Below are 20,520 nucleotides of genomic sequence, written 5' to 3'. Positions count from 1 at the left end.
GGGGGAGTGGGAGAGGAAGAAGCAGGCTCATAGTGGAGGAGCCTGATGTGGGGCTCGATCCCGTATCGCCAGGATCACGCCCTGAGCCGAAGGCAGACGCTTAACCGCTGTGCCACCCAGGCGCCCCCGTACACTTTAAAAAGATAAATTTTTCTACATCTAAAGTGTGATTCAATAAACCTGACTTTTGAAAAAGCCACACAGATAGATATAATGCAACAGAAACAAAATAGACTTAGGATTCAGACATGCTGGTGTATGATTTCTAGCTCCTCTCCCTATGAGCTCTGTTATTTAACCATTCATCCACTGTCCATCCATCCATCTATCCGTCCATCCATTCAATAAAAATAAAAACAATATTCCACGTGCTGGGGATGATTAATTAACTAAGGCAGAGGAAGTCATTGCCCTCATGATCTGGTATATTTGAACTGAGCCCTGAATAATGAGAAGGAGCAACCCAGGGGGCCATCTGGGAAATGCATTCTAGGCAAAGATAAAAGCAAGTAGAAGCAAGAGGTGGGAGCAAGCGTGACGTGTTTGACAGCTGTGCAGAACACCAGTGTGGCTGTAATGTAATGAGTGAGCTAAGCGGAAGGAGGTGAGATCAGAGTGGAGGCAGTTACCAGACCATAGACGCATCCATGGGGTCCAATAAGTGGGGGTTTTGTTCTGAGAACAATGGAAAGCCCCTGCAAGTCTTTCAAGATGGTCACATGTTCAGATGTATGTTTTAAAATGGACAGTTCTAGCCAATGTAGCTCTCTACATTGCTTATGGTCAGGGTTTGAGGTTAGGGAGAGAATGGAAATTGGTGGTTTGGACCTGATGAGTGAAAAAAAGAGAAGTCTCAGGATTCTTTACTGAATCTACTTGAATCTTTTTCTTTTAATTTTGTAAAATGGAACTGGTAATATATATTTGTCAAGGTTATTGAGAGAATTACTTTGGGAAATATAAGTAAAACATTGATCACACAACCTACCATAAATTAGACACCCAAAAATTAGTTGTTAAATTTCACTCCACCAATATTTTATCAAAATGAATACCAGTAGATATCTTCTGTCCTTTAGACATCAGTCAAGAATTTAATGTTTTATTCACTGTCAGATCTCAGATTCTCTTGCCCTAGTTCTGCAAGGGCTCACTGTCATCTGGTTTGAAACAAGTAAATAACAGCTAAATAGAATGGAAGGATTGGCTTCTGGCAGGGGCTGGGGGACAGCACTGGGGGGAACGGGACAGATATCCTTTGGTGTTGGTTCAGAAGTAGGAGTCTTATTTCTAGAAGATAAGAGTAATTTCATAAAGCCCCACTTCTCAATAGTACTTATGAAAATATAAATACTTCTCTGATGTCTAATACTTCCATAAAGAGATTGGCAAATGAAACTTAATATATAGGGAAACTAGTAAAACTAAATATGCAATGTCTCATATACTAGCTTCTCCTCCTAAGAATATATTACTTTTTAAAAAATATAAATATGTAGATGTATTTTTAAAAATCTATTTTAATTCCACAGAATCATAACCAGGTTCTGATAATTTGATTTTCTGTGTAATAGCCTTATGATCAGGATAAAGGCTTACCAATTTCTCCCAGACATGCTTGATTTACTCCCTAAATTATTTGAAGCAACAGATGCCGTCAGTAATTTTCTACACATTTATTTATTCATTACTGCAACCCTGGTTCCATTTGTATGTTATTTCTGAGGGTCAGTAAAATGATTCATTGGGATGCTTGCCTCAATAAAGTCTCAGATAAGAAATCAATATTATAAGCGTCAGATTATTTGACCTCATGAAGAAAATATCAGCAAACTTGAAAATAAATTATAGAGATTACGCCATCTGATAAATGGAAATAAAAAAAATATTAAAGACTCAGAAAAAATGCAGGACATCACTAAGCACACCAACACCCACATAAAGACAGAGGAGAGAGAGAAAAGAACAGAAAACTATTTAAAGAAATAATGGCTGAAACATGTCCAAATCTGATGAAAGTATTAATCTACATATCCAAAAAAATTCAATAAATTTCAAGTAGGAAAAATGCGAAGAGATCCACACTCAGACACATCATAGTAAAAATGCTGAAGGTCAAAGACAAAGAGACTATCTTGAAAGCAGCAAAAGAAAAAGGATTCATCACATCAAGGGAACTCCAATGAGATCAACGAGTGACTTCTTCAGGAAAGATGGAGACCAGAACACTGTGGGGTCACACATCCAAAGTGCTGAAGGAAATGAAAAACTGCCAACGGAGAATTATAGCCAGCAGAATAATATTTTTAAAAATAAGGCCAAATAAAGACATTCTGAGAAAAATTAAAAACTGAGAAAATACATTGATAATAGACCAATCTTACAAGAAATACTACAGAAATTTTCTTCGGATGGAAAGGAGATGACACTAGAGAAAATTATTACGCCATTGAATCCACGTGAAAAGAGAAGGTGCACCTGCTAAAGCAACTGTGCAGAGAACAGTAAAAGACACACAGTTACATATTTACTCTCCTTCTTTTCCTATTTGATTTAAAAAGCAATTACTTTAAACTATATATGTGCATATTAAATAACATATAATACCTATGTATGCTCTATGTCTACAACAATTATACATGTTTAATAGCATTTATAGGAGCGCCTGGGTGGCTCAGTCATTAAGCGTCTGCCTTCAGCTCAGGGCGTGATCCCAGAGTCCTGGGATCGAGCCCCACATCAAGCTCCTCTGCTGAGAGCCCNTGCTGAGAGCCCGCTTCTTCCTCTCCCACTCCCCCTGCCTGTGTTCCCTCTCTCGCTGGCTGTCTCCCTCTGTGTCAAATAAATAAATAAAATCTTTTTTAAAAACAGCATTTTTTATAAATTATATATTTATATAAACCTGTATTTCATTTAAATTTGTGTTTATAAATATAAGTACATAAAACATTTATATAATATATTTATAATTATTAATATAATGATATAATTATACATATATAATTATGCAGTTATATATTTACATATAATTGTGTGTATATAGTTGCATTATTGTACCTGTAACACATTTTTTTTTTTTTTTTTTTTTTGTAACACATATAAATGTGTATAATAAACAAGTGCAAAAAAGGCANTGAAGGAATAGAAATACTTTGAATGACATTGAAAACAATACTGGCAAATAAGGGTTAACCATAAAAATACTGATCTCCTGCAAGCTGGCCTCCCCAGACAGGGGATAGTCTTATTCAAGGTTCCAGAAAACCTCCTCAGGCCCAGAACTTCAGGTCACCTGATCATGCTCAAGGAACTTGCCCAAGCTGTTTCGACCCAGCTGTGAACACAGAGTAGGCGGGGTGCGGACTGGAAAACAGGTCCTACATATCATATTGGAACTGTGTCCTAGCCTGATACTACCAGGAGAAGAGCCATTGTTTTCCTACTTGATATACCCAAGACTTGAGGTTCCCCTCCCAGAGTGGGACTACGGAGTCCTCCAGACTGCAGTGAGGAGCCCCCGGGGGATGGGGCTGTGAGGGACCTACACACCTGATCCCATCCTGTCCCCATGATGTTTTCCAAATGCACACATTTCCTATGGCCTGACACATACATGTGCTGCTTGCTGCTTGGCCATTAATTCCACCAAAGACATTAAAATTTGTGAGATAGAGCTAATGCAATATTTAAAGAAACATGCATAGCCTGAGCAGATTGACTAAAAAAAGAGTCCTGATAATTAATGAGTTAGACAAACCAAATAAAGAAATCAGAGCAGGGGCGCCTGGGTGGCACAGCGGTTAAGCGTCTGCCTTCGGCTCAGGGCGTGATCCCGGCGTTCTGGGATCGAGCCCCACATCAGGCTCTTCTGCTATGAGCCTGCTTCTTCCTCTCCCACTCCCTCTGCTTGTGTTCCCTCTCTCGCTGGCTGTCTCTATCTCTGTCAAATAAATAAAAAATCTTTAAAAAAATACTTTAAAAAAAATCAGAGCAAAGAGAAACAAAATAAACTCCCTAAAAAAGTGGACAAAAGAAAATAATTAAAACAAGGGAAGAAATTAATAAAAAAAGAAAACACCAGTGTAATACAGGGGATTAACAAGGTCAAAATTACTTCTTTGAGAAGAATAAGAAAATATGAGGCCCCTCCAAGAGTGATTTAAAAAATAATGGGGAGTCACAAATGAGAAATTAAGAATTAGAAAGAATTACAATTTGTAGTTATAGTAGAAATTACAAAAACAAAACATTTTTTAAATCTTTACACCAGTAAAGTTGAGAACTTATGTAAATAGGCAAATCCCTTGAAAATATGACCTATCAAAACACTTACAAAATATTTAAAAGCAAAATGATACTATAGCCTTTAAATAAGTTGAATCATCAGTTGCAGATTTTCCCACAAATACAAGCCAGATAATATTAGAAAACGTTCTGTTAAATATTCAAGAGACATATACTCTGAATTTTATATGAAATCTTTCAGAAAATTTTAAAAGATAAAAAATGCTTTATCCTCTTAATAGGCCCAGAAGGAGCATTTGATAAAATAGGACAACCACTAATGACAAATCTCGTAACAATTTAGGAATAGAAGAGGACCCATAATAAATCTACAGCAAACAGCTGAGCCATTGATGAAATATTAAAAGCACTCCTTNTGCTGAGAGCCCGCTTCTTCCTCTCCCACTCCCCCTGCCTGTGTTCCCTCTCTCGCTGGCTGTCTCCCTCTGTGTCAAATAAATAAATAAAATCTTTTTTAAAAACAGCATTTTTTATAAATTATATATTTATATAAACCTGTATTTCATTTAAATTTGTGTTTATAAATATAAGTACATAAAACATTTATATAATATATTTATAATTATTAATATAATGATATAATTATACATATATAATTATGCAGTTATATATTTACATATAATTGTGTGTATATAGTTGCATTATTGTACCTGTAACACAAAAAAAAAAAAAAAAAAAAAATGTAACACATATAAATGTGTATAATAAACAAGTGCAAAAAAGGCAGATTAGGTAAGTTTCTTCTGGAGTAATAAGGTGACACCATATGGTAACTCAAATTTACAGGACCAAATAAGGGAACCAGAAACATTAAGAAAAGGTTAATGTAACAAACCTTTATAGATATATTCTTGTTATCTTTTCTTCCCTCACCTTCTTTAAAACACATAAAATTATGTAAAGTAATAAACATAAAAATGTATCAATGGGTTTGTTTTATATGTAGATGTTATATATATATAATAGAAATACTTTGAATGACATTGAAAACAATACTGGCAAATAAGGGTTAACCATAAAAATACTGATCTCCTGCAAGCTGGCCTCCCCAGACAGGGGATAGTCTTATTCAAGGTTCCAGAAAACCTCCTCAGGCCCAGAACTTCAGGTCACCTGATCATGCTCAAGGAACTTGCCCAAGCTGTTTCGACCCAGCTGTGAACACAGAGTAGGCGGGGTGCGGACTGGAAAACAGGTCCTACATATCATATTGGAACTGTGTCCTAGCCTGATACTACCAGGAGAAGAGCCATTGTTTTCCTACTTGATATACCCAAGACTTGAGGTTCCCCTCCCAGAGTGGGACTACGGAGTCCTCCAGACTGCAGTGAGGAGCCCCCGGGGGATGGGGCTGTGAGGGACCTACACACCTGATCCCATCCTGTCCCCATGATGTTTTCCAAATGCACACATTTCCTATGGCCTGACACATACATGTGCTGCTTGCTGCTTGGCCATTAATTCCACCAAAGACATTAAAATTTGTGAGATAGAGCTAATGCAATATTTAAAGAAACATGCATAGCCTGAGCAGATTGACTAAAAAAAGAGTCCTGATAATTAATGAGTTAGACAAACCAAATAAAGAAATCAGAGCAGGGGCGCCTGGGTGGCACAGCGGTTAAGCGTCTGCCTTCGGCTCAGGGCGTGATCCCGGCGTTCTGGGATCGAGCCCCACATCAGGCTCTTCTGCTATGAGCCTGCTTCTTCCTCTCCCACTCCCTCTGCTTGTGTTCCCTCTCTCGCTGGCTGTCTCTATCTCTGTCAAATAAATAAAAAATCTTTAAAAAAATACTTTAAAAAAAATCAGAGCAAAGAGAAACAAAATAAACTCCCTAAAAAAGTGGACAAAAGAAAATAATTAAAACAAGGGAAGAAATTAATAAAAAAAGAAAACACCAGTGTAATACAGGGGATTAACAAGGTCAAAATTACTTCTTTGAGAAGAATAAGAAAATATGAGGCCCCTCCAAGAGTGATTTAAAAAATAATGGGGAGTCACAAATGAGAAATTAAGAATTAGAAAGAATTACAATTTGTAGTTATAGTAGAAATTACAAAAACAAAACATTTTTTAAATCTTTACACCAGTAAAGTTGAGAACTTATGTAAATAGGCAAATCCCTTGAAAATATGACCTATCAAAACACTTACAAAATATTTAAAAGCAAAATGATACTATAGCCTTTAAATAAGTTGAATCATCAGTTGCAGATTTTCCCACAAATACAAGCCAGATAATATTAGAAAACGTTCTGTTAAATATTCAAGAGACATATACTCTGAATTTTATATGAAATCTTTCAGAAAATTTTAAAAGATAAAAAATGCTTTATCCTCTTAATAGGCCCAGAAGGAGCATTTGATAAAATAGGACAACCACTAATGACAAATCTCGTAACAATTTAGGAATAGAAGAGGACCCATAATAAATCTACAGCAAACAGCTGAGCCATTGATGAAATATTAAAAGCACTCCTTCTAAAATCAGAAATAAAATCAAATGGCTGATATTATCCTTCCTATTCCACAGAATGCTGAAGGTCTTAGGTAATGCAATAAACCAGAGAGATTGAAAAGTAAGAAACAAAACTGTCATTATTAGAGAAGATGTGATTACTTACACAGGGAAACCTTCTTTTAAAAAAAATGTAAGTACAAAAGATTAAATTCGTAAGAGTTTAGACAGATTTCTTAGCATAAAAAAAGTAACGGCATTTTATTCAATAGCAAAAAATAATTAGAAAATTCAATTTTAAATAAAGCAGCATTTATCAAAGCCACATAAAGTAAGGTAATTAAGAATTAATCTAATGTTGGATGTGGAAGACCTTTTTAAGGAAAATTATAAAACTGTATTAAGGGACATTTAAAAGACCCAAACAGAGAGGCTAGGTCTCAATATGCTAAAGACATGGGATCTACCTAATTGAATTCAATGCAATTCCAAGAGATAATCCAGTATTTTCCTTATTCACGGATTTTAGTAATTCTCAAATTTATTTCAAAGAGCAAAGCACCAAGATCAGAAGATATCCCCAAAGAAGGAGAGAGCTGAAGAAATTCCCCTAATGGTAAGACTTCTTATAAAGAAAATGTATCATTTATACAGGAATATGCAAATAGGCCAGTGGCAAATAACCTTAAAACATACACAGGAACACATACCAGGATCTGATGTATGACACTGTGGAATGGGATGTCACTGGGGAAAGATAGATTATTTAATAGGTAGTGCTAGGACAACTAAATTATCCATATGAAGATATAAAATTGGGCTCCTACTTTATACCATACATGATTAAGTTTTTTGGCCGATTTCTATGACTTAATATATATTTTAAACTCAGGGCTACAATATAACATGGATTTTTTTTAATTACCCTTACAAATAAAATAAAATAAAATAATCCTTACTTTGCATATGATGAACTAAGACACAGAGAGGTCAAGGAACTTGTCCAGCATGAAATTTGCTTAGGTTGAAATTTACACGTTGAAATTTACAAAGGGATAAGAGCTGTGATTCAAAACTCAGATGAACTGATTTTAAAATCCTTATTCTTAAATACTATTCAAACTGTGCTTTATCAATTCCATATAGATTAAGGACTCAAACTGGAAAATCTAACTTGATAACTTGTAGGAAAAAAACTATATACACACACACACACACACACACACACACATCTCGTCATGATCCTGAGGTAGTAAAAAATTTCTAAACAAGATTCAAAAAGCACATACCACTGGGGCATCTGGATGGCTCAGTTAAGCGTCTGCCTTCCACTCCGGTCATGATCCCAGGGTCCTGGAATCGAGCCCCACCTTGGGCTCCTAGCTCAGCGAGGTGCATGTTTCTCCCTCTGCCTCTGCCTGCCACTCTGCCTGCTTGTGCTCTGTCTCTCTCTCTCTCTGTCAAATAAATAAATAAATAAATAATATTTTTTTAAAAAGCACATACCATCAAGGAAAAGACAATGAACTCACCAGCAATAAACTTCAGTTCATCAAAGATACTTTAAAGGGATAAAAATATAAGCCATGCCATGGGGAGATGATATGTGCACCATTTATAACTAACAAAGGATTAGTATTTTGAATTTTTTAAAAAACTTTTATTGAGATAGCAATGAAATGATAATTCAATTTCAATGAACAAAAGATATAAAAGTAGTTTCTTGTATAAGGTTTCATAAAAGAACTGAGAATTGTCAAAATTACTCAAACTCCATATGCCTCAACCCATCGGTCGTCAGGAAAATGCAAAGTAAAGCCCAAATCATATTCTAACCCATACCCACCAGATTTGCAAAAATAAGAAAGATCTATCATATCAACTGTTGACAAGGATGTGGAGCAAGAGAAATTTCAAACACTGCTGGTCGGAATATAACTTTGACCAGCTACTTTAGATACAAGTTGTACTGTCCAAAAACAGGGTAAATACGTATAACTCTCTACACAGCAATTTTCCTCCTAAGCCATATACAAGAATGTTCTCGGCAGCATTTTCTTATAATCCCCCAAAATTTTAAAACACACACACACATTTTCAACAATATATGTGAATATATATAAGATATATAAATTTAGATGTATTCATGCAATTAAATGTCATCTAGGGGTGGAAATAAATAAAATAGATCTTTAAATATCAACATGAGTGGGTCTCAAAAACTCTGATTTAGTGAAAGAGAAAATATGAAAGAACACATCCAGTATGATTCCACTTATTACAGATCAAAAACAGGCAAAACTTACTCATGTATTGCTTAAGTATATATATGTGCGTGTACATAGGCAATAAAACTATAAAGGAACTATAAAGGGAATGATGAACACGGAGATAAAATAGAGGTCACACCTGTGGGGGAGGCAGGAATTGGTCTGGGAAGGACCAGAACACCCAGATCTAGAGAGATCCTTGGATTGGTTTTCCTTTTTCCTTTTTTTTTTTTTAAAGATTTTATTTATGTATTTGACAGAGATAGAGACAGCCAGCGAGAGAGGGAACACAAGCAGGGGGAGTGGGAGAGGAAGAAGCAGGCTCCGAGCGGAGGAGCCTGATGTGGGGCTCGATCCCATAACGCCGGGATCACGCCCTGAGCCGAAGGCAGACGCTTAACCGCTGTGCCACCCAGGCACCCCGGATTGGTTTTTCTTAACCCACATGCTGGGCACCACCATGATCATCTTATCACTATTCTTCAAACTATATAAATATATCACAGATACTTTAAAAATATATAATACACATTTAAAGTGTAGGCTTGATATCTAAGAAAGCTTATTTAAAAGAGCAAAAAAAATAAAACAAGTTTAGAAGGAGGCAGAGAAAACTCCTGAGAGCTTCTTATTGCCTTCTTGTGTATTTGGGGTCAGGAGAGAGCATCCACATTTTGTTTCTTCACTTTGACATCTTTTGAGGGGTTTTTTTTGGCTTTTTTTTTTAATAACAATCACACATTAGTTCTGAATTTAAAAATAATGACAATAATAATGTTTCGATGGCAATCTTTGCATACCGTTAGCATAAGCTCCTAAGAGTTTCAAGACAGAGTATATCAAATAAAACAAAACCGATGTTCAGTGGTGAACAGGTCAACAATCAGTGGTACTTCCACAGGGGACACTACCCAGCAGGGAAGAGGAATTGGTGGGTGTTGGTATGCACCGTATCTCATGGGCATTATGCTGAGTAAAAGAGATCTGTCTCAAAAGGATACAAGCTGCATGACTGCATTTTGAGGATATTCTGAAAAAGACAAAACTAGAGTGAACTCCAGTGAGGGAGAGCGGAACAGTGGTTGCTGGGGCGGGGTGGGAAAAGAAGCAAGATTTTCAGAGACCTGGAACTGCTTTGTATGCTCACTATGGTGGTGGTTTCCTAATACATGTGTGAAACACCATACCCCTCTTTGTCCCCCCAACACTCACATACACCGAAGTTAATTTTACTGTATAAGTAGAAGAAAGGAAAGCAAGGAACGAGAGAGACACAGACATTGAGGGAGGGAAGGAGAGAAGGGGGGGAGGGAGGAGAGAAGGGGGGAGGGAGGAGGGAATCCATCTTTAAATGTGATGCAGTTGGTTGAGCATCTGCCTTCCGCTCAGGTCATGATCTTGGAGTCCTGGGATCAAGCCCCACATTGGGCTCCCTGCCCAGTAGAGAGTCTGCTTATCCCTCTCTCTCTCTCTTCCTCTCCCTCTGCCCCTCCCCCACCATGTACTCACTCTCTCAAATAAATAAATAAAATCTTCAAAAAATAAAATAAATGCGATGCAGTCTATGCCAGATTTCGATACTGAAACAAAGAACAGACATTAGTGAAAACACCGATGAAGTCCAAATAAGTCCGTAGTTTCACTAATTATATTGTACTGAGTTTAATTTGTTAGTTTTGACAAATGTGCTACATAAGTATAAGATATTAACTTTCAGAGGGGTGCCTGGGTGGCTCAGTGAGTTAAATGTCTGCCTTCGGCTCAAGTCATGATCCCAGGGTCCCAGGGTTGAACGCCACATCAGCCTCCCTGTTCAGCGGGAAGCCTGCTTCTCCCTCTCCCACTCCCCCTGCTTGTGTTCCCTCTCTCACTGTCTCTGTCATATAAATCAATAAAATCTTTAAAAAAAATAAAAGTATTAAAGAAAAACATGTTAACTTTCGGAGAAACTGGGTAAAGGGTATATTAAAACTCTCTGTGTTACCTTCATAACTTTTTCTTTAAATCGAAAATTATTCCCCCAAAATATTTATTTAAAAAAATCCAACGAAAATTGGTATTATTTTTATTTTAAAAAATGGAGGGAGAAACATATATGTGGATTTGATTGTATAATCCACATATATCTCTAGAAGAAAATACAAGAAACTTAATACCAGTTGCTTGTATGAGGGACACTGGGTCTTTAGAAGTCAGAAGTGTGTGAGATTTTTAAATTATGTACTTTAAATTTTTTTTTAATTTTGAATCATGAAAATCACTTTTAAAAATGAAGATAGTATTTTTTTTTAAATCCCAGGTGTTGAACTGGTTGGCCAAAGGCTATGTATCTTTTACACTTTGATACACACAGCCAGATTGCCTAGGCAGAAAGAAGTCTCATGAATTGATAAAGAAATAGCCCCAGGTTCGTGTCCACTAAGTTTCCTTAGTTGACAGTAACACTTGTGCAATTCATTATTAATCTTCAGTTGTTTCAATGCTTCTAGCAGCTTCTAACCTTTGAAATCTGTAGCCTATCCAGCCCAGGACGGCCTCTCGGGATAGTTAGGATGCAGGAATGGAATTCACCTGGGATGGTCTCCGTGAGTTATGATTTGAGGACCCCAATGAGACTCTGCCAGTAGAGAATCAAAATTGTCTGCCTTTTTGGATGGCATTTGTCATTGACTAGCAACACCCACAGAGAAAAAAAAAAATCACAAATCCACAGCTGCTTCTGTAAAACAATGGACTCTACTTGAAGAAGCTCCAAACAGCGGGGAGGAACCCAGGGGGTGGATCCGGTCTTGCAATCAGAAGTCATTTCTGCGGGAGCCCGCAGCCTGGAAGCTTTATCCCCACCGGGCAAATCATTTGGTATCTTTCCTGTGTCTGTTGATACCAATTCATATTTCACATTCACCTTAGAAAAAGAAGGGGGGGTGGAATACTGGTATAAAAAATAATATCTTCTAAAGTGGTTTTATTATTCACTTTTTAAATTCTCACTTTTAGCAGAGCTCCATAAGTTTCAAGTGCCAGAGAGTGACTAAAGAGCCTTGAAATACCTTTTCCTTATCTCTGAAAGTGGAATATAAATGAGACGTTTCTTTGCCGCTTATAAACCCGCCCAGACTTCGGTACTTCTGCTGGGAACTAATTGCACACCCGCTGGGGGTTTCATCAAAGGGACTGGGGAATCATTCCTTCATTTCTAATAAGTTGTGTTTTTTTCTGTGTCTCACTCCAAAGGCGGCTGCCCCTGGCTGCGCAGCTCCGGCATTGGCAAAATTGCAGGGAGAAGCCTTGGCAAACACTTGGACATGAATAGCGCCCCCTAGAGGCGGGGAAGGCAGTCCTGCTACCTGTGTACGTTCTCTGAGAGCAGAGAAAGGATTATAAAAATTAAAATCAATAATAAAATAAAAAATAATAATCACCATGGACGTCTGCTTTTGTAATCTGTGGATGACATTAAGGGACCCGACATCCTAAAACATAAAGCTATTCCAAAGGCAAAAGCTGTTGGGAGTATGTGCCCTGTTCCTCAGAACACTTACTCCATTGATCGGATGGAATGGTGAGGCCCAGCATGATTCAGCGCCAAGTATACTCTTCATACCCTGGATTTCATTCAAAGATTACATATATTTCAAAAGCATTTCCTCACCCTGCTTTCAGGATGCCTTTGTAGAAGCTAGACAACAACTATTTCTCCTGTTAATTCACCGTTACTGGAAAAAGGAGAATTGACTAGTTTGCCACAAAAGTTACCCAGTGATTGTGGTTAAACAGATTTTGCTCGAAAAATCTAGGATTCGAGAAACCCCCCACAGCAGAACAGATGTGAATGTGGAAGGTGGGCTGCAACTTGCTCACGGGTCCAGCACTCCTCAGGCTGTGCTTGGAGGAGAATGTAAAGGAACCCTTGACAGGATGTATAGCATTCAAAGGGATACAGAAAGAAACAGGTCATTGTTGGGGCGCCTGCGTGGCATAGCGGTTGAGCGTCTGCCTTCGGCTCAGGGCATGATCCTGGCATTCTGGGATCGAGCCCCACATCAGGCTTCTCCGCTATGAGCCTGCTTCTTCCTCTCCCACTCCCCCTGCTTGTGTTCCCTCTCTAGCTGGCTGTGTCTATCTCTGTCGAATAAAGAAAATATTTTTTTAAAAAAAGAAAGAAACAGGTCATTGTGACAGAGGATAGAGGATCACTGAAGAGGAAGCCAGAACAGAAGTTAACTCATAGTGAGCTAACAGAGAACCAGGATATGTGTAATGGTATGAATTTAACCTTGAACCTGAAAGGGGTCTTTGAGGAGGGAAAGGGGTCTTTGCTTTTTATCGCAAGCAACAGAGACAGGTTCTGGCCAACTCAGGTTCAAAGCAATTCATGAAGGACTGTAGGGCAGACAGGGAGGCTGCTAGACCAGGCTTGGAAGGTGAGCATGGAGACAACATCAGACAACAGAGTCGTGGCCACCTGGCAGAAGCACAGCCACGCGACAGGTGGTTACACCACCACCAGCACCATGGACCTGGTCACTCCACATTCTTGATCCCACCACTTCTAATATGAGTATTTGGCAATAATCCCTCCTTTTTTGTGTCTGTTGCTTAAGAATCACTTGCCCAGATGGAAGCATCTAGTTGGCCAAGCCTGGACTATATGTCCATGTTCTAGCCACCAGGGGACAGCCAAAGAAATAGGGTCCTTACTAGGACATCTTTAGGAAAAAGTGGTTTCTGCCTCCCATCAAGACTCTTAGTGGAGAATCCCCCTGAACAGGAGAGATGGTTTCTGGGTAGCCCAGACCAACAATTCAGCAAGCAAACCAATGCCCATAAAGTCCCTAATCACTTTGTAGCAGAATGGGAGACTCAGGCATGGAGGATGGCAAGAGAATAGAAGACAAAGAGATGGAGAGAATGGATATAAAAAACCTAGACCAGAGGAAGGCACGGGAGAGATAACCCATAGAAGTATCACATGCAACTTAAAAGAGTTAAAAGCAAACCACAAACAAAGGCTGTCTTAGCTCAGACTCCAGCTGGTCTCCAAAGTAGAGCCTAGAACAGGGCTTGTGCATTTTTAGTTCATTTGAGGAAGCAACCAGAGAAGTAGAGTGGGGACCTGAGAAGAGTAAAAGGGAGAAGGAGAGGGCAAAAGGGTTTAGTCCTGATAGATCTACACAGTGGGAGCCTGGGCTCAATCCCACATACATACGTTCCTTGAGGAGCTCCCTGGAATTCACCTTAGAATTGTTCACCTGAATGATGGAAGACAGTGGCAGTCGTCCACCTGCTCCAGTCTCCTGTTGGCCAAGATCGCTCTGTGGACATTAGCTCCCTCACATTTGTGAATTCGGGGCAGCTTTCTGCAGGAATCATATACTACAGAGACAGAGAGCAAGACATATGAGATGAAGCTGAGGATTTGGCCACTAGGTAAACCTGGTTATTATAGCAATGGTTTGAGTATTAGGTGAGTGGGAGGATGTGAAGCTAAGCTTAAGAGGTGTCAAAATACAAATGGAGACATGCAATCTCCTACAGTCAAATGTGTTTATTGAAACCAGGGCTTTGAATGCCTATCACCTCTGTATAGCAGGATAGAGGTGAGCTTGGGACAATGAACAGTGATGTGTTAATAGTATGGATCTTCTGCCTCTGTACAGTTTGTGTCCTTGCATCTCATGGTGCCATCGGGGACACATAGAGGAAGGATGCTGCCTAAGGAGATAATTAGAGAAGCTAGGGATGCTGGGATGAGAATATTTTATTCTTCTTGAGAGTGGCAAAGAGAAGTTACCCAGAGAAGTAGCAGTGATTACTAGGTTGAGCTGGTGCTTTGTTGGCTGCTCTTGTTTGTCAGAACCATTCAGCCATAATCATGGTCAGAGAGGGGAATGGGGTTCATTGTTCTAGAACTTTCCAGCATGGCCCTGTGGTCATCATGAACACCAGACACATTTTTTTTAATCTAAGATAATCCCTTTCTAACCTCACATAATCAAACAATGGGAAGAAAGAAAGCCAATATATATGTATTCCATCTCCAGGGAAGGATATAAGGAATCCATATCAAGAGCTTACCATGAAGGCTGAAGCCCTGTTTGTGAGCAAACCTAAGCCACAAGCAGATTCATAAATGGTTCTGGCGGTGCAGATGTCCAGCACACTTAAGAAGGGCATTAAAGAGGGAGGTAGTTAAAAAGTCCTTAAAGGAAACCATGTAGAAAGGGTGGGGGAAGTGGGTAGAGACCCAACAGAAGTGGGTCCTGGAATCTAGCGAAGGAGGGCCTCAAAAGCCAGGCAAGTGTTGGATGTTTCTGGTTCCTGGGAGATATTGAACTCTCTGTTTCCCAAGGAGCCCATCCCTCTGTCCCTCCAGTGCCAGCGCAATCAGGTGCATGAAGCCCCTCCCACTGCCAGTGAGGCCTTAACACTGCCCTTTCTTCATAGACACTCATGTGACACATATGAAATATGGCAGATGGTTCCACATCTCCAAGAAACCAGCCAGCATCTGACAAGTGACATGCTTTTGAGAAAGGTATTTCCTTCTTTTCTTCCCAAATTTATCATAACCCCTTCTCTCTAGAACATGGGTATGTTCCACACTTCCCATAGTAGGCTATATAGGACAATGGAAACGATCTGTACCATGGAGCCCCCAAAACTGGCCTCTCCCCATGCTTAACTGTGTTATTTTGAATGAGGACTGTGCACTCCACTTTTTCCACACCCAGAAAATTCTTCCCCACGAGTTTCTGCAAGGTGATAGATCTTTCCAGACAAATCTTGAAAACGTCTGTATTTAGAGAGGATACACAGTAGAGAACCAACCACAGGACTGGTGGTGTACAAATAGTACTTAGTCCTGTGAATACATGTAACTTCATATAAGCCTTACTTTTTAAAGGAAACTGGTGGAGAAATGTGGTTAGGACTTAAATGGAAATGCAGTGATGCCTCCAGGCATGGCTTAGGTAGCAGAAACGAGGTGTGCAGCTGTAGCTGGACCTTATGGGTTAATGCACCTCCTGGCTGTGTTACCACAAAGGTGCCAGTGAATGGGCAAGGTGAAGGGAAGGAAGGAAAAAGAAAGTATCTGAAAGAAACAGAGCTGGACAAGCTTACCTTTCCTCTGCTTTTGCCCAAATGAACAGATCTCACAAAGAATAACTTCTTCCTCCACGCGCTAAAATGCAATTATTTCTTCAAATCATTCAGATCTCGGAAATTGAACAGCACACTCTTCAATGACACTTTCCTCAAAGAACCCCATACTGGATGGGAAACGTGCTGCCTGGCAGCATGCATTATTCATCAGGCCTGGAAAGAGCCTAATCATCCTTTCTGTTGTTAATGGCCTGTAAATAGTTGCTTTTGACAAGAACATTTAACAGCGCCAAGAAGAAGGGTTTGAGGAGGGAGAAGGGCACAAATCTTGACGTAACAGGAGTGAGACACGTTTTGGAGCTTACTTACTACAGTGGCTGGAAGCTGGTGCTGGAAAGGCAGCCTCTCGGCCATGGCAGCTCATGGCCGATCAGGTAAATGGGTATCCGTAAGAACTGGGAGAGAGTTCTACCACGTGGTAGAAAATGAGATGTCTGTAGTATTGCCTCATGGGGGAACAGGTGCAAAGACCACATGTGGCACTGGGTAGAGACACCCCAGGCTTCATATCACACTCTCTCCGAGTACCCCTCCCTCTTGGCTCTCTGCAGCTCCTCAAGTGCAACTGTCTTTCCTTTTGAGATTCCCTCTAACTTCCAGCAGCCACGGTGTTCCAGAGAATGCAGAGGAAAGAGCTGGCTTTGCTCTAGAGCCATTGCTCTCTCTGTGTTCCGGTTTCCACTTTCGGTCATGGTAACAAACAATACTTAGCTCCCAAGGAAGTTGTGATACTTGAATGGGAAAAAGCAGCTAAAATTCCTGATGTGGTACCTAAAACGCATTCGGGTCTTAATAAATGTTAATATCCTTGCACTTTTCTCTTAAAAAGGAAAAAGCCCATGACTGGAAATATGGAATGAAGTCTTGGTGAAGAGCAGAAAAAAAACTAGCATTTCCCAGACACCACCCCTTCGTAGACAGGTTTTATGGAGTCATTCATACTTCCTGGAAGTGTGGCTCCTGCCTGAGGTTCCGGAACATTAGCTCCTACCAATCTCTCCTCTTCATTTCCTGGAAGTTCTCAGATTGTCCCACATGTACTCAACTCATTCTTCCATGTTCTTCTGTCCCCCATCCATGTTCTTCTTGCTGAAGTCCCTTCCTGAAAACGTAGGGTCTTTCTTGAGAAAACTGACTTTCATGTTAAATGTTCCATTCCTTCAGGCCTCCCAAAGTCATCAACCCAACTAACAGTTTCTTCCCCCTTTTTTGGACAAACTGGAGACAAGATGTTTCCAGGAAGAAGGGAGGGGGGTGTCTGGGTGACACAGCTGGGTAAGTGTCCAACCCTTGATTCCTGCTCAGGTCATGATCTCACAATCATGAGATTAAGCCCTGTGTGGGGTTCTATGCTCAGTGCAGAGTCAGCGTGGGATTCTCTCTCCCTCTCCCTCTGCCCCTCCTGCTAGTGTGTGATCTCTCTCTCTCTCTCAAATAAATAAATCTAAGAAAGAGAGAAAGAAAGAAAGAAAAAGAAAGAAAGAAAGAAAGAAAGAAAGAAAGAAAGAAAGAAAGAAGGAAAGAAGGAAAGAGGGAGGGAGGGAGAGAAGGAGGAAGAAAGAAAAGAGAAGAATGCTTCCTTCCCAACTCCATATCACATTTTGTCTCCTGGACCCAGAGCGGGGCTGCTTATGTTCCAAGCCTCACAGAGTCCCTAGGAAAAGTGTTTCACCTTAGTCTCCAGTCTGTTTTGCTTCCCTCCAAAGGGCCCAACCTCAGCCAAGGAGATCTTCCTGAAAACAGAGAGCATGCAGGGCTCTCCACTCCCCAACACCGCCTCACTCCACTCTCCCATCTTTGTCTTCAAGCACATTTGAAGAAAGCTCCCTGCAGGACTGCCTCCTTCCACACTATACAAACAAACCCAGACAAATAGTGCCTACGGATTAACAATGCCACAAGCTCACAAATGTCAGAACACTATTTCAATACAACCATAACACACACACACACACACACACACACACACACACACACACACACACACCTGATATAAATCCACAAGATGAAAACTGATTCACTTTCACACAGGAAGATTCCTCCTCTGTTACTCATTTTCACTTTATTTAATCTTAAAGTGTAATTCAAGTGAACTCTCTCCTCCCTTGCAATGAAGTCTGGGAGATTTTCAATAAAACAAAATTAATCCTATATGTAATTTAGTTTCAAAGCAATAGCTACTTAGCCCTCCTAACTTATTGTCGGCTTCACCGATGCCATATACAAATGCCTTAAAGCTACTCCATTCAGTGACTCGCCTGTAGGAAGTTGTCTTCACATGTCTAATGGGGGACAGTCCAGACCTGTGGTGTAGACAGCAAATCTGCTCCTTCAGATCTACTTTTTGTTGTTGTTGTTCAGCTAAACCAACCAAAAGCAGGTCTGTTGCCAATGTGACTCAAAAGACTTCCATATCATGGACCTGGCAACCGAAGTTAATTGGAGCTGAATGGCCCCCTATGGAGATGAAACCAAGGGAAAGTCAGAAAGCAGAAATTACAGGATTTACATCCAAATGCTTAATCACCACTCCTGATCTTTGGTGCATGAAGGTAATAGATAGACAACGCGTTGTATTCATGCCTCTATTTATATTCATGGCTTTATTTGGCTCTTCACCTGCATTACATTTTGGTTAACTATTTCTTCTTTTCTTGGACTATCTGCGCGGTGAGAAAGTCTTGTCCCTGGCATCTCCTTTTAAGGTTGCTTCTGATCATTTAAATGATGAACGCTCCACGAAAGGAAGCTAGGGGCTGTGTTCTATGCATTTATTTTTCTCCAAACAATTTACATTTTGTTCTTTATGACACCTTCAGTTTTGGTCATGGGAGGATAAATATTTCATTTTTAAAAAGGAGAGCCTTAATCAGCCTTTCAGAGGGAAAAAAATTGCCTCTGGAAAACTTTTACAATAAAAATAATAGAATCACAGATATCTGAGATGAGGAAGATAAACATTCTTATTCGGCCCTCTCGGAGGCAAAGCGCTATTTCATCCCTTCCGACTGTCAAATGTTGGGGCTTGTGTCCTTGGCCTCCTTGAATAATTTCTCAGTTAACTAGTGAACCTATGCAGAAAATCACATTTTTTTATTGTGGCAAAATATAAGTCACATAAAATCTACCTTTAACCAGTTTCAAGTGTAGAGGTCGGTGATATCACATTTTCTTTAACCATCACCACCATCTACCTCCAGAACATTCTCATCTTCCTCCTTTGAATCTCTACCCATCAAACACCAGCTCCTCATTCTCCTCTTTCTCCAGCCCCAGGCAGCCGCTGATCCATGCTCTAACTCTGGGACTACTCCGGGTACCTCCAACAACTGGAGTCCTATCGCCTTTGTCCTTTTGAGTCTGGCTTATTTCAAACATCACAAGTTTGTTTGTTTGTTTTAGGTTTCTAGATTCTTTTTATTATTATTATTATGTTATGTTAGTCACCATACAGCACATCATTAGTTTTTGATGTAGTGTTCCATGATTCATTATTTGCGCATAACACCCAGTGCACCATGCAATACGTGCCCTCCTTAATACCGATCACCGGGCTAGCCCATCCCCCCAGCCCCCTCCCCTCTGAAACCCTCAGTCTGTTTCCCAGAGTCCATAGTCTCTTGTGGTTCATTTTCCCCTCTGTTTACCACCCCCCTTCAGTTTTCCCTTCCTTCTCCTAATGTCCTCCCGGCTATTCCTTATATTTCACAACTAAGTGAAATCATATGATAATTGTCTTTCTCTGCTTGACTTATTTCACTTAACATAATCTCCTCCAGTCCCATCCATGTTGATGCAAATGTTGGGTATTCATCCTTTCTGATGGCTGAGTAATATTCCATTGTATATATGGACCACATCTTCTTTATCCATCCGTCTGAAAAATACGGAACGCTTCAGAAATTTGCATGTCATCCTTGCGCAGGGGGCCATGCTAATCTTCTTTGTATCATTCCAATTTTAGTATATGTGCTGCCGAAGCGAGCACCAAACACCACAAGTTTTAAATTGAGGGCAACACAAGGGAGAACGAGACAGTTGACATTTTTAGAGATTCAGCCCTGGGTTTAAATCTCACCTTTGCCACATCATCCTGCTGTATTTTCAGAGAAATTCCTCTAAACGTGTTTCTTTACCAGCCCCACATGATGGTATTAATGACGCTGGGTGGTGTGGCTGTCAAGAAGACTAGTGTGTCCATTGCATGATAAAAGACAAAGAGCGAATACTGAGTGGCTGTTATTTCTTCTTCCAGCTACTAAGCCTAGGGAACTTGAGATAAATCCAGATGCCTAACCTTCAAGTTAAAACAGCACCCCT

At 39.9% G+C, this 20,520-nt stretch overlaps 1 non-coding gene across 1 annotated transcript; it reads right to left on the bottom strand.

The window, feature by feature from the left end:
* Positions 1 to 20,080: 20,080 nt before the first annotated feature.
* On the bottom strand, positions 20,081 to 20,188 carry LOC117803919. The gene has a single exon (XR_004628034.1). It is a non-coding gene; the product is annotated as a U6 spliceosomal RNA (small nuclear RNA).
* Positions 20,189 to 20,520: the final 332 nt, after the last annotated feature.

Source organism: Ailuropoda melanoleuca, chromosome 9, assembly GCF_002007445.2.
Source record: "Ailuropoda melanoleuca isolate Jingjing chromosome 9, ASM200744v2, whole genome shotgun sequence".
Taxonomy (NCBI): Eukaryota; Metazoa; Chordata; class Mammalia; order Carnivora; family Ursidae; genus Ailuropoda; species Ailuropoda melanoleuca.
The sequence above is the reverse complement of the archived record's forward strand: the minus strand, read 5'-3'. Positions and strand labels throughout refer to the sequence as shown.